Below are 13,184 nucleotides of genomic sequence, written 5' to 3' on the forward strand. Positions count from 1 at the left end.
AACAGGCTGCTTTCTACACAGCTGGTTTTTCATATATTTTCCTTCAATTGCTTATTGCCATGCCCCATTTACCCTTCACAACTAACCCTTCACAAACTGGGTTGGGTATACCATTTTTTGAGCCAAATACTATAGCTCCCAAAGCAGAGACAGATACCCCCAACCAAGCTGGGCAGGTTCCCATGGAACAGTTGGTTCAGGTGGACATTCAGCACAGGAAACGATGTTCCTCAAGACATCATATCCATGAAAGGAATGTTTTAATTGGTTGAAAGTAAGCACATCCTCAGTGATTAAAAACAAGCTTGTGAATGAGTGCTGGAGAAAATCAGCAACATTTGTATAGAGAGAACAGAGTTAACATTGAGTCCAAAATGGCTCTTCTTTGGAACATCCTCTTATCTTGCTTTTATTTCACCAGTATGGTTTCCAAGATGAGGAATTTTAGCAGCATAGACAGATCGAAGGAAATAGCAATATAAACAAACTCAGCAGGCCTTGCAGCATCCATGGATGGAGAAACAAAGTCAATGTAACTTTGTTACTGAAAGGGGTTCATAAAGTGATGGGTTCCATTCTGCAGAAAGAGGTGGAGGAGGAGGAATAAATAAGAGGTAACCTAAAAGCAAAAGGCAAAGTGAGTGAAAATGGTCATAGAGAAGAGATACAAAGGAATGATGTGTTAAAAGCAGAAAAATAGTCAACTCCAACAGAACAAAACACTGGGAAGAGGGGGAGGAACAATCAATGTTAAGAACAGATTTCATGTTTTGAAGTTGTTGAACTTAATGTTGATTTCTGAAGGCAACAACATGAACAATTGGAAAATGATGTTGCTGTTCCCCCAGTTTGCATTGGGTTTTGCTACGACACTGCAATATACCTGGGACAAAAATGCTATTTCAGATCTTCAGTATCAACACTACTAGAAACTTGAAAGAAAAACAAAGTACTGTTGAAACTTGAAGCATCTTTAGTTCTGCAGAGATAACATTTTGGACCAAATCATAGAATGTTCCTCTGTCTCCACAGATGCCACACAAGACAAAAAGCTTCACATGATTATTGCTCAAACAAAAGACAAGACTTTTATAATCATAACAAATGTGGGGGAATAAGATCAATCAGTATTAAACCTGTTGGTATTCTGTCAAGTTTATTCCTTCAAATAGTGCAAATGGGGGTAGACCTTCCAAATACTGAATGATGCTGAACCGAGAGAAATGGAGGGGTACTGCTGGAGTGATGAGCATCAAAAATAACACCAATTCATTAAATCAACTTGACAAGATGTACCTGGCAATATATTTATCATGTGCCTTAATGCACTCAAATGTGGCACCCAACTTGAGTGAATGTCAGCTGTAGATACCATTTTGGAGCTTTAAGGGCACTCTTGTTAAAATGATTGTAACAATCAGCATGTTTAAATTATGTCAATACTATGGCTTTTAGAGTATATTTTGTTTGGGTTTTTTTGAAGGGAGGTTTGACACCATAAATGTTGATCTGTCTCAAGCCAAAGTAATCAGCTTGAGGGGGCCTGGGTATTTTTTTTTAAATGTGAAGTTGGAACAATAGAAGCAGCACAAATGGGTGGAGTCAGGCTCCCACAGAACCAGGGTTTTCGTTTAGCTTTCAATAGTTGTTAGGGGTTTGGACATTGTTACAGCTAAAGCTTGGATTCGCTTTCTTCTGACAAAATCACATGTGAAACAACCTGTTTTACTGAATTTGCCTTTGCTAAGGGTGTATTTATGGTGTGTTACTATATTGGAACAGTTGCTGTTTAGTAGTTAGGTAATTATTGTTGTTAAGTTTTCCAATAGAGTTAAAGTTGTACTAATTGTTCTTTCTTTTGTTTGCATTTTAACTGGGGGTAAGAACAAAATGTATTTTGCTTAAAACCAAGAAGTATGACCAATCAAATTACATCTGGAACGCACCTTACACTAACATGTATTTAAAGACAAGAATCTAGGCTATCTCCTTGATGTATCTGAGGGGTGTGTGTGTGTGTGTGTGTGTGTGTGTGTGTGGAGGGGCGGGGAGGTAGTCTGGTCCATAACAAAATATACTTTCTATATTTTACATGGACAACCCATGTTCCCATAGCATGGTTTTGCACAATAAAACTGCTGGGTGTCTCTAAGGTCTGCCCTGTAAGCCTCTGTGAATTTCTATTTGTCATCTAACAGCAAAATACCATGCATCATAATCCACTGGAGGAAGTATGTGTTTTGCAGAACACAAAATACATCAGATGACTCTCAGCCCAGCTGCTGAGCCATCCACATAAACTAATTGGATCCATCCTGATAGCTTGAACACTTTTCCCCTGAAGGGACACAGATCTTTCAGAGCTTAAATAACTTAGGAGTTTGTTGATTCGTGAATGCAGGGATATTGCTTGAAATTACTGTGGTTCCACGCAGTTTTAACAGTTTCACTGCTTTAGCATTTGGGATAAAAATTGATTTGGTCAACATAAATGAGCAAATTCCTGTCTCAGGCGAATGTCTGTGTGGAGTTCGCACATTCTCCCCATGTCTGCGTGGGTTTCCTCCCACAGTCCAAAAATGTGCAGGTTAGGTGAATTGGCCATGCTGAATTGCCTGTAGTGTTAGGTGAAGGGGTAAATGTAGGGGAATGGGTCTGCGTGGGTTGCGCTTCGGCAGGTCGGTGTGGACTTGTTGGGCCGAATGGCCTGTTTCCACACTAAGTAATCTAATCTAATCAAATGAAATTAATTGAACAATTTAGAAGAGTTAGTCTAAATACAGTCAAGGGAAAGGGAGGTAAAATAAGGCCAGAACACACTAGATTACAGGATGGGGTGAGCTTTTCTGGGTGTTTAGTTTAATTAACAGAGGGGTTTTACCGCCATGTCATTTTTTTTTGTAGATATTTTTATTGAAATTTAACATTTTTGCAAATTTACAAAAATAAACAAAACTCTCAAATACAAACATTGATGTACAATTAAATCATATATACAATAGTCATAATTTAACCAAGAAAAGAGAAAGAAAGAAAACAAAAAAAGAAAAAAAAAGAAACAAAAAAAGAAAGAAAATAAAAACTCAACTTTCTCCTAATCTAACCTATAACTAACCAGAGTGAATACCTAAGTCTCTTACATGCTCGGAATGTATAAACATCAAATATAATAAAACCCGTATTCGCGCAGGATTCCTCTCCCAAGGGGCCCCGGAGCAGCCCGGTCTGAAATCTTCACTAAATAAAAGCCCTTGTTAGGATAGCCGAAATATCTGCATTTATATAATTCAAAAAGGGCTGCCATATTTTATAAAATAATTCAGTCTTTCGGTGCACCATATTTGTGAGGAAGTCAAGGGGGATATATTCCATAATTAATCTGTGCCAATTTGAAAGTCCAGGGGGGCCCTCAGCCACCCAGTTCACCAAAATATTTTTCCTTGCACAGAAAGAGAGAATAGAAAATAGTTTCTTCCCATGCATATCCAGAGATGAGAGGTTCGAAAAGCCCAAAAGGAGAGATACAGGGTCCACCCTAATTTCCGTTCCTAAAATTTCTGTCAGGGTATTTGCCACTTTAGTCCAGTATCTGCGGATTTTCTGACAAGTCCACAGACAATGTACAAGAGTACCCACCTCTATTTTGCATTTAGGACACATTGGAGATGCTCCTGCCTTAAATTTTGCCAGTCGAGCCGGAGCTATATGGGCCCTATGAAGTATCTTTAGTTGGATAGCCTGAGTTCTGTTACAGATAGCAATTCTTCTAGCATTTTCCCAAATGTCATTCCACATATCCTCAGAGATTTCTAGCCCCAAGTCCTGCTCCCATGTTTTAAGCAGGTCATCCATGTCTCCTGAGACTCCATCATGTAGCAAATGGTATATAGTACTAACGGAGGATGCCCCCGCTGGTCGTAAGACATTACGTTCTCTGTCTGATTTATAAAGACTATCTATTAATGTAGTCTTCCTCTGTATATAATCTCGAACTTGGAAGTATCGAAAGAGATCCCCATTAGGTATTCCGAATTTCAGACGCAGCTGCTCAAAGGACATCAGGATCCCATCTTTAAATAGGTCCCCTAAGCATGAGATGCCCCTGGATCTCCAGAGTTTAAAGGTGGCATCTGTAATCCCCGGTTGGAATCCCCATGCGCCTACTATTGGTGCATGGGGGGATGTTTTATGTGAGTTACCCTCATTTTGCCGCATTATATTCCAGGCCTTAATTGTGTTTAATATTATGGGATTTTTACAGTGGTCTGTAATGATTTTCCTCTTATCTGAAAATAAAAGGTTAATAAGTGGGTATTTTACTTGGGAGGCTTCGATATCCAGCCAAATTGATTGTGGATCAGATGAAACCCAATCAGCTATGTAACTTAGTAGGGAGCTTAACTGATATTTCCTAAAGTCTGGGAAGTCCAGTCCTCCCCTTGCCTGTGGAAGCTGTAGCTTCTTCAGCTTAATAAGGGGCCGTCTATGGTTCCAAATAAAGGAGCCCAACCAGCCATATAATTTACGTAGGGCTAGCCTTGGCAGCATCAGCGGGAGCATTCTCATAGGATATAAGAGACGGGGCAGAACATTCATTTTAATTAATGCTATTCTCCCTAGCCAGGAAATCGGAAGGTCTCTCCATCGCTGGAGGTCCTGCCGTATCCTTTCCATTAATTGTACAAAATTAGCCCTATACAGCTGATCAAATACTGGCGTGATAAAAATACCTAAATATAAGAAGCCCTCCAGGGACCAACGGAAGGGAAAAGGGGATCCGTCCATTAAGTGGGGTATCATAGCCAGACCACCCATTGGCATGGCTTCCGATTTTGAAAAATTAATTTTATAGCCTGAGAATGCACTAAATGTATTAATAACTTGAATTAGATGAGGCACTGTCATTAAAGGATTACTGAGGAATAAGAGAACGTCATCTGCATAGAGGGTAATTTTGTGTTTACCTGTACCAATCCTCGGGGCTGTTATATTAGGATCAGTCCGGATGGCTTCTGCTAATGGTTCGATTATCAGTGTAAACAACAATGGTGAGAGAGGACATCCTTGACGGCAGCCCCTACCCACACTGAAGCCATCCGATCTTAACCCATTAGTAATAACAGCTGCTTTGGGGTCATTATACAATGTTGAAACCCATTTGGTAAACACCTGTCCAACGCCAAACCTTTCCAATGTGTAAAATAAATATGACCATTCAATCCTATCAAATGCCTTTTCCGCATCCAATGAAATTACTACTCCTGGTATCTTTCCCTGATGACAGGCTTGGATCATATTCAAGACCCTTCTGATATTATTGGATGATCTGCAGCCCTTAATAAATCCCGTCTGGTCCTCCTTTATAATATATGGCAGTACCCTTTCTAGTCTTAGTGCTAACATTTTTGAGAGAATTTTAAAGTCTACATTAAGTAAGGATATTGGTCTGTAAGATGCACAATCTTCTGGGTCTTTTCCTTTTTTGAGGATAAGAGAAATATTTGCTTCTTTCAGCGTGGGCGGGAGACAGACCTGACTATGTGCAAAATTATACATATCCATAAGTGGGTCAACCAATATTCCTGTAAATTCTTTATAGAATTCAGCTTGAAAACCATCCGGGCCCGGTGCTTTTCCGCTCTGAAGTTGCCTAATTGCCTCAAGTATTTCTTGGACTGTTAAAGGGGTATTTAGGGCCGACACCTGTTCCGGAGTCAGGCCCGGGAAGGTCAAATTTTTAAAAAATGACTGCATCCTCCTAATCTTATCTTCACAATCCTGCGATCTATATAGTTCAGAATAAAATTCTTTAAAGGTCGCATTGATCTTTTTATGATCATGAGTCAGGGTACCTGTACTTTCCTTGATGGTCGGAATAGTTTGAGGGGCTTTCTTTTTCTTTGCAAGAAATGCTAAGTATCTACCCGGTTTGTCGCCATATTCATATAATCTTTGTTTCGCAAATAATATTTCCCTTTTAGCCGTTTGAGTAAGCGCGGTGTTTAAAGCTGTCCTAAGAGCTGTAATCCTCTGCAATTGTGTGATAGAAGGTCTATCAGTGTATGCTGTTTCGGCTGCTTTTAGGCGAGCTTCGAGCAGACGCTGTTGCTCTCCCTTCATTTTCCTCTGGGTCGCTGAATAGGAGATGATCAAACCTCGTGCATAAGCTTTGATGGTCTCCCACATCATTGACGGATTGCTAGCCGTACCAGTATTAATTTCTAAAAACGTTTTAAGTTCTTGGGAGAAGTACTTTAAAAATTTGCTATCTTTTATCAGGAAGGGGTCCATACGCCAATGCCGAGCAGATGTCCCATTGTTCTTTACCTTAGTTTCCATGTATACAGCGGCATGGTCAGAGATTGCTATAGTACCTATTTTACAGGTTGCTATAGAGTTTAGAAAAATCGATGGGGCAAAAAAACATATCAATTCTTGTGTGACATTTATGTGGATTAGAGTAGAAAGAAAAATCTCTACCCTGTGGATGGAGACATCTCCATACATCTACCAATCCTAATTCTTTATTCAGGTCCGCCAGTTGTCTAGATCTGGGAGATACTCCAGCGGCACTCTTGGGAATCCTGTCTATTTCCGGATCCATAATACAATTAAAGTCTCCCCCTATAATTGTATGACGGGCACCAAAGGCCATCAGTTTTGAAAAAGCTTCCGTTATGAATTTAAAGGGGTGTGCCGGGGGGCAGTATACATTTAAGATCCCATATTCCTCTCCATTTATGAGGGCTTTAATCAAAATATATCGTCCAGATTCGTCTTTTATCTGATTTAGAATTTTCAAAGGGAAGTTCTTCCGGACAAGGATAACGACTCCCCTGCTTTTTGAATTAAAAGAGGAAAAAAAGGCCTGATCAAATCCGCCCTGTTGTAATTTTAAGTGTTCTTTATCCGACAGGTGTGTCTCCTGTAGGAGAGCTATATCAACTCTCTCCTTCTTAAGATTTGATAATATTTTCTTCCTTTTAACTGGCGAATTACTCCCCCTGACATTCCAGGTGCACCACTTAACCGACTGTTCAGCCATAATCATCTGGACAGATCCGAGACCCCTCGGGAGGGGAAACCCTATCTAGAACATCCCGAGCATGGAGCATACAAGATTTACAAAAGTAAAGATTCTCTGATACACTCAAAACAATATAACAAAAAACTCTTTCTAAGTATAAAAAATATAAAACATTCCGAATTGGAGATTTTCTCCCTTGTTCCCAGGGAGTGTCACTTCCTCTCCCACAGTCCATCTTACCCTCTTCCAACCAGTGCCCCACCCTTGACCCAGGTGTTCCTCAATAAAATGAGGAGAATTCAAATATAATATAAAGCTAGAGTTAACAGTAAACACCCCACCCCCACCCACACCCACATCTAAATATATTTGGGAATATTAATACCATATATAACTATAAGATTACAATCTCAACATGTAATACTTAAATATAATACCACAAAATAACAGGGGAAAGAAAAACAACCCCGCTCCTAAAAACAGAAGTAAAATAGAATAAGGTAACCACCTCTCCCCATCAACATTAACCAAACGCCCCAACATATATATATATATATATATATACATACACACATAGGGGGAAAGATAAGAAAAGATGAAGGGATGTAAACCAAAATAATGGGAAAGGCAGACCAGCGTCCACAATCTCTTACAGTTTATTTAAGAGAGTCCAAGAATTCCTTAGCCTTCTCCGGTGATCCGAAGTTATATATGGATCCTTCGTGGCTAAGGCGTAGCGTCGCTGGATATCGTAAGGAGTACTGAATATTTAAGTCCCTTAAACGCTTCTTCGCCTCATCGAATGCCTTCCTCTTTCGGACCAAAGCTGGGGAGAAGTCCTGGAACAGCATGATCCTGGATCCTTTGTGGGTCATAGCTTGGGGATCTTTTCCCAGATTTCTTGAGGCTTCCAGGAGCATCTGCCTCTCCCTATAGCTCTGCAGCTGGAACAGGACCGGGCGTGGGCGCTGGGTTGAGCCGGGCCCACGTACTGTGACCCGGTAGGCCCATTCTACCCTTACCTGGCCTGATCCATTATGCAGATTTAAAAGTTGTGGCAGCCAATGCTCTAAGAATGCTGTCAGCTGACCTCCCTCTTCCTGCTCGGGCAGGCCCAACAACCGAATATTTTTTCTACGACATCGATTTTCGAGGTCATCAATGTGGTTTTCTAGGTTCTGGACTCGATTCTCGAGAAAACGGATGTGGTCGGCTGTTGATTTTATCCCAGTCTCTGAGGCTGCGGCCTTCGACTCCACCTCTCTGACTCGGCACCCCAATTCCTGAATGTCTCTGCCCTGCTTCTGCAGCTCGGCTGATTGAGTCTCGGCAGAGCAGAGAAGCACTTCGATAAAAGCGTCAATCTTCGCCTCCCACCTGGCAAACATCTCCTCAAAGCTCATCTTCATTGGTAAATCTCCTGAAGTAGCTGAAGACATCTTTGTTGCAGATGAAGAGGGAGAGGGTGGGGGAGGGGTCCCTGCTTTCTTAGAGCCGCCTGTTCCCTTCCCTTTACTCATTTTCCAGCTAGTATTAGACTATTTAAATGTACTAATAGGTAACTATTTAAGGTTAACAACTATTATAAATGGTTTAGTGAGTGTGGTGGGGGTGGATAGCCCACTTTTCCCAAGTTTTGGGTAGGCACTGTGGACTCAGTCTTGCTGGGTCGCCGCCATCTTGCCTACCGCCATGTCATAACACTGCCTAATTGCAAATGCGACACCCTCAGATCAAAAGGGTGTAAAGATGAGCCCAGAAGTTATATAGGAGAAAGTGAGGACTACAGATACTGGAAGTCAGCGTCGAGTGTAGTGCTGGAAAAGCACAGCAGGTCAGGCAGCATCTGACGATGTTGCCTGACCCGCAGTCCTTTTCCAGTGCCGTGCACTCAACCCAGTAATTATATGCCAGTTAGTTTAATCTCAGTAAAGGGAACATTTTAGAAACAGGAATTCAGGATAAAATAATAGTCACTTGGATAAATGCAGGTGAATGAAGGAAAACCATGTTCAAAAAACTGCAACATTTACTTTGTTGCGGTCAAAGAGGATGATGAGAAATGTCCAAATGACATTTGATAAAGTACCATACAAACTTATGAGCAAAGTTAGAGCTCATTAAAGTGTACTGTAGCAACATAGATATGAAATTGGTTGAGGACAGTAAAGAAAGAGCAGGAGGAAGATTTCTTGGACTGATGGAAGGTTTATAATGGAGTTACCCAGAGTTTGGTGTTGGTACCCCAGCTGTTTCTGATACATACCTACAGGAAGTAACTTCAGAATGTGAGGACGATACATACATACAACACATAGAAGTGTTGTGAGCCATGGGGGTGGGGGTGGGGGTTGTGTAGAATTTCCCAAGTACATAAATAAGCTAGTAAAGTGAGTGAACAATTGGCAGATGAAAGTTAATGCAGAGAAGTGTGAAGTGATTCATTTTGGTAGGAATAATACAGATTAATTAGAGTATAAGGGTTGTAAGAGCAAAGGGATTTCTCTTTATAGGAAATTGTGAAAAACTGAAACTTGTATATATATTTAAGACCAAAATAAATCAGCTATTTGGCCCCTTGAGCTCACTCTGCCATTAATAGGATCATGGATAATCTGACGTTCATGAATTTGCCCCATAGCACTCTATTCACCAACGGATCAAAAATCTACCTCAGCCTTAAATAGACACATGGAGTCTGTCCCACAGCTCTCTGGGGCAATAAGTTCCAAAGACACCCTACCCTTTGGAGACAAGAAATTCCTTCATATTGTTTTAAATTAATGCCCCTTTATTGTGACTATGCCTTTATCCTAGACTCTTCCCATGAGGGGAAACATCCTCTCAGCATTTACCCTGTCAAGCTCCTTAAGAATCCAATATGTTTCAATGAGATCATCTTTCATTCTTCTAAACTCCATTCTGCAGAGTCTCACCCTATTTACCCTTTGCTCACAGTACTCCTGTGGTCTCACAGCACCTTGTACCTTATGCAGTTAAACTTCCTGATTCTTATACTCCAACCCCCTTGAAATAAGACTCAATATCCCATTAGACTTCCTGATTATCTGCTGCACCTATGTGTTAGCTATATGTAGAAGTACCTCAAAGTCCCCTTTTGTTGCAGCTTCTCCATTTAAGTAATATTGCTCTTTCCAAAATGAATTTCATTTCCCCGCATTACACCTTATCTGCCAATTTTTTGCCCACTTACTTAACCTATCAATATCTTTTGTAAACTGTTCATATCTCTCTTGCAAACCACCTTTCCATTTACTTTTATGCGGTCTACAAATTTGGCTAAAATAGATTTGCTTCTTTCCAAGTCATTAATACAGATTGTAAACAATTATAGTCCCAGACTGATCCTGTGGAATCCTACTGGACACCGGTTGCTAACTTATAAACGAACCTCAACTCCACTTGATGTTTCCTACACATGTTGGCATACTACCTCCAATATCATGGGCTCTCACCGAACCTTTTGTGAGGTACCTTGTCAAACACCTTTAAGAAGTCCAAATACACTACATCTACTAGTTCTCTTCTAGTTTTCTTCAAAAGAACTCTAATAACTTAATTAGACATGATTTTCCTTTCATGAAGCCACACCAACTTTGCTTATGATTTCCAACTGTTATGCTATTACTTTCTTAATAATTAATTCCGATACTTTTCTAACAGATTTTAGGCTAATCAGCCTACAGTTACTCACTTTTTGCCTCCCTCCTCCCTTTTTTTCCCCATAGGGTCACTTTGGCAGTTTTGCAATCCTTTGGAACTTCTTCAGAATCCAAGAATTTTTGGAAAATTAAAACTACGCATTGACCAACTCTGTAGCTACCTCTTTTAGGATTCTAGGATGCAAGCTATCAGGTAGTAAAAAGGGAGGTCTGCAGACGCTGGAGATCACAGCTGAAAATTTGTTGCTGGTTAAAGCACAGCAGGTCAGGCAGCATTCAAGGAACAGGAAATTCGACGTTTCGGGCCAGAGCCCTTCATCAGGAATGAGGAGAGGGTGCCAAGCAGGCTAAGATAAAAGGTAGGGAGGAGGGACTTGGGGGAGGGGGGAATGGAGATGTGATAGGTGGAAGGAGGTCAAGGTGAGGGTGATAGGCCGGAGTGGGGTGGGGGCGGAGAGGTCAGGAAGAGGATTGCAGGTTAGGAGGGCGGTGCTGAGTTCAAGGGAATCGACTGAGACATGGTGGGGGGTGGGGGAAATGAGGAAACTGGAGAAATCTGAGTTCATCCCTTGTGGTTGGAGGGTTCCCAGGCGGAAGATGAAGCGCTCTTCCTCCAACTGTCGTGTTGTTATGTTCTGGCGATGGAGGAGTCCAAGGACCTGCATGTCTTCGGTGGAGTGGGAGGGAGAGTTAAAGTGTTGAGCCACGGGGTGGTTGGGTTGGTTGGTCCGGGCGTCCCAGAGGTGTTCCCTGAAGTGTTCTGCAAGTAGGCGGCCCGTCTCCCCAATATAGAGGAGGCCACATCGGGTGCAGCGGATGCAATAGATGATGTGTGTGGAGGTGCAGGTGAATTTGTGGCGGATATGGAAGGATCCCTTGGGGCCTTGGAGAGAAGTAAGGGAGGAGGTGTGGGCGCAAGTTTTGCATTTCCTGCGGTTGCAGGGGAAGGTGCCGGGAGTGGAGGTTGGGTTGGTGGGGGGTGTGGACCTGACGAGGGAGTCATGGAGGGAGTGGTCTTTGCGGAACGCTGATAGGGGAGGGGAGGGAAATATATCCCTGGTGGTGGGTTCCGTTTGGAGTTGGCGGAAATGACGGCAGATAATACGCTGTATACGGAGGTTGGTGGAGTGGTAGGTGAGAACCAGTGGGGTTCTGTCTTGGTGGCGGTTGGAGGGGTGGGGCTCAAGGGTGGAGGAGCAGGAAGTGGAGGAGATGCGGTGGAGGGCATCGTCGATCACGTCTGGGGGGAATCTGCGGTCCTCAAAGAAGGAGGCCATCTGGGCTGTACGGTATTGGAACTGGTCCTCCTGGGAGCAGATGCGGCGGAGACGAAGGAATTGGGAATATGGGATGGAGTTTTTAAAGGGGGCAGGGTGGGAGGAGGTGTAGTCCAGGTAGCTGTGGGAGTCAGTTGGTTTATAGTAGATGTGTGTGTTGAGTCGGTAGCTCGAGATAGAAATGGAAAGGTCTAGGAAGGGGAGGGAGGAGTCTGAGACAGTCCAGGTGTATTTGAGGTCGGGATGGAAGGTGTTGGTAAAGTTGATGAACTGTTCAACCTCCTCGTGGGAGCACGAGGCAGCGCCGATACAGTCATCGATTTAGCGGAGAAAAAGGTGGGGGGTGGTGCCAGTGTAGTTGCGGAAGATGGACTGTTCCACATATCCTACGAAGAGACAGGCATAGCTGGGGCCCATGCGGGTGCCCGTGGCAACTCCTTTAGTTTGGAGGAAGTGGGAGGATTGGAAAGAGAAGTTATTCAGGGTGAGGAACAGTTCAGTCAGTCGAAGGGTACTGGTTGGTGCGGTGGGAAAGGAAGCAGCGGAGGACTTTGAGTCCTTCGTGATGGGGGATGGAGGTGTACAGGGACTGGATGTCCATCATGAAGATAAGGCGTTGGGGACCGGGGAAGCGAAAATCATGGAGGAGGTGGAGGGCGTGGGTGGTGTCCTGAACGTAGGTGGGGAGTTCTTGGACTAAAGGGGACAGGACCGTGTCGAGGTACGCGGAGATGAGTTCGGTGGGGCAGGAGCAGGCTGAGACAATGGGTCAGCCGGGGCAGTCAGGTTTGTGGATTTTGGGCAGGAGGTAGAAACGGGCAGTGCGGGGTTGTGGGACTATGAGGTTGGAGGCGGTGGATGGGAGATCCCGAGGTGATGAGGTTATGGATGGTCTGGGACTTGATGGTTTGGTGGTGGGAGGTGGGGTCATGGTCAAGGGGGCAATAGGAGGAGGCATCCGCGAGCTGGCATTTGGCCTCAGCGGTATAAAGGTCGGTGCGCCAAACTACTACCGCGCCTCCCTTGTCTGCCGGTTTGATGGGGAGGTTGGGGTTGGAGCGGAGGGAGTGGAGAGCTGCACGTTCTGAGGGTGAGAGGTTGGAGTGGCTAAGAGGGGTGGACAGGTCGAGTCGGTTAATGTCGCGGCGGCAGTTGGCTATAAATAGATCGAGGGCGGGTAAGAGGCCAGCACGGGGT

Source organism: Hemiscyllium ocellatum, chromosome 20, assembly GCF_020745735.1.
Source record: "Hemiscyllium ocellatum isolate sHemOce1 chromosome 20, sHemOce1.pat.X.cur, whole genome shotgun sequence".
In the NCBI taxonomy this organism is placed as follows: Eukaryota; Metazoa; Chordata; class Chondrichthyes; order Orectolobiformes; family Hemiscylliidae; genus Hemiscyllium; species Hemiscyllium ocellatum.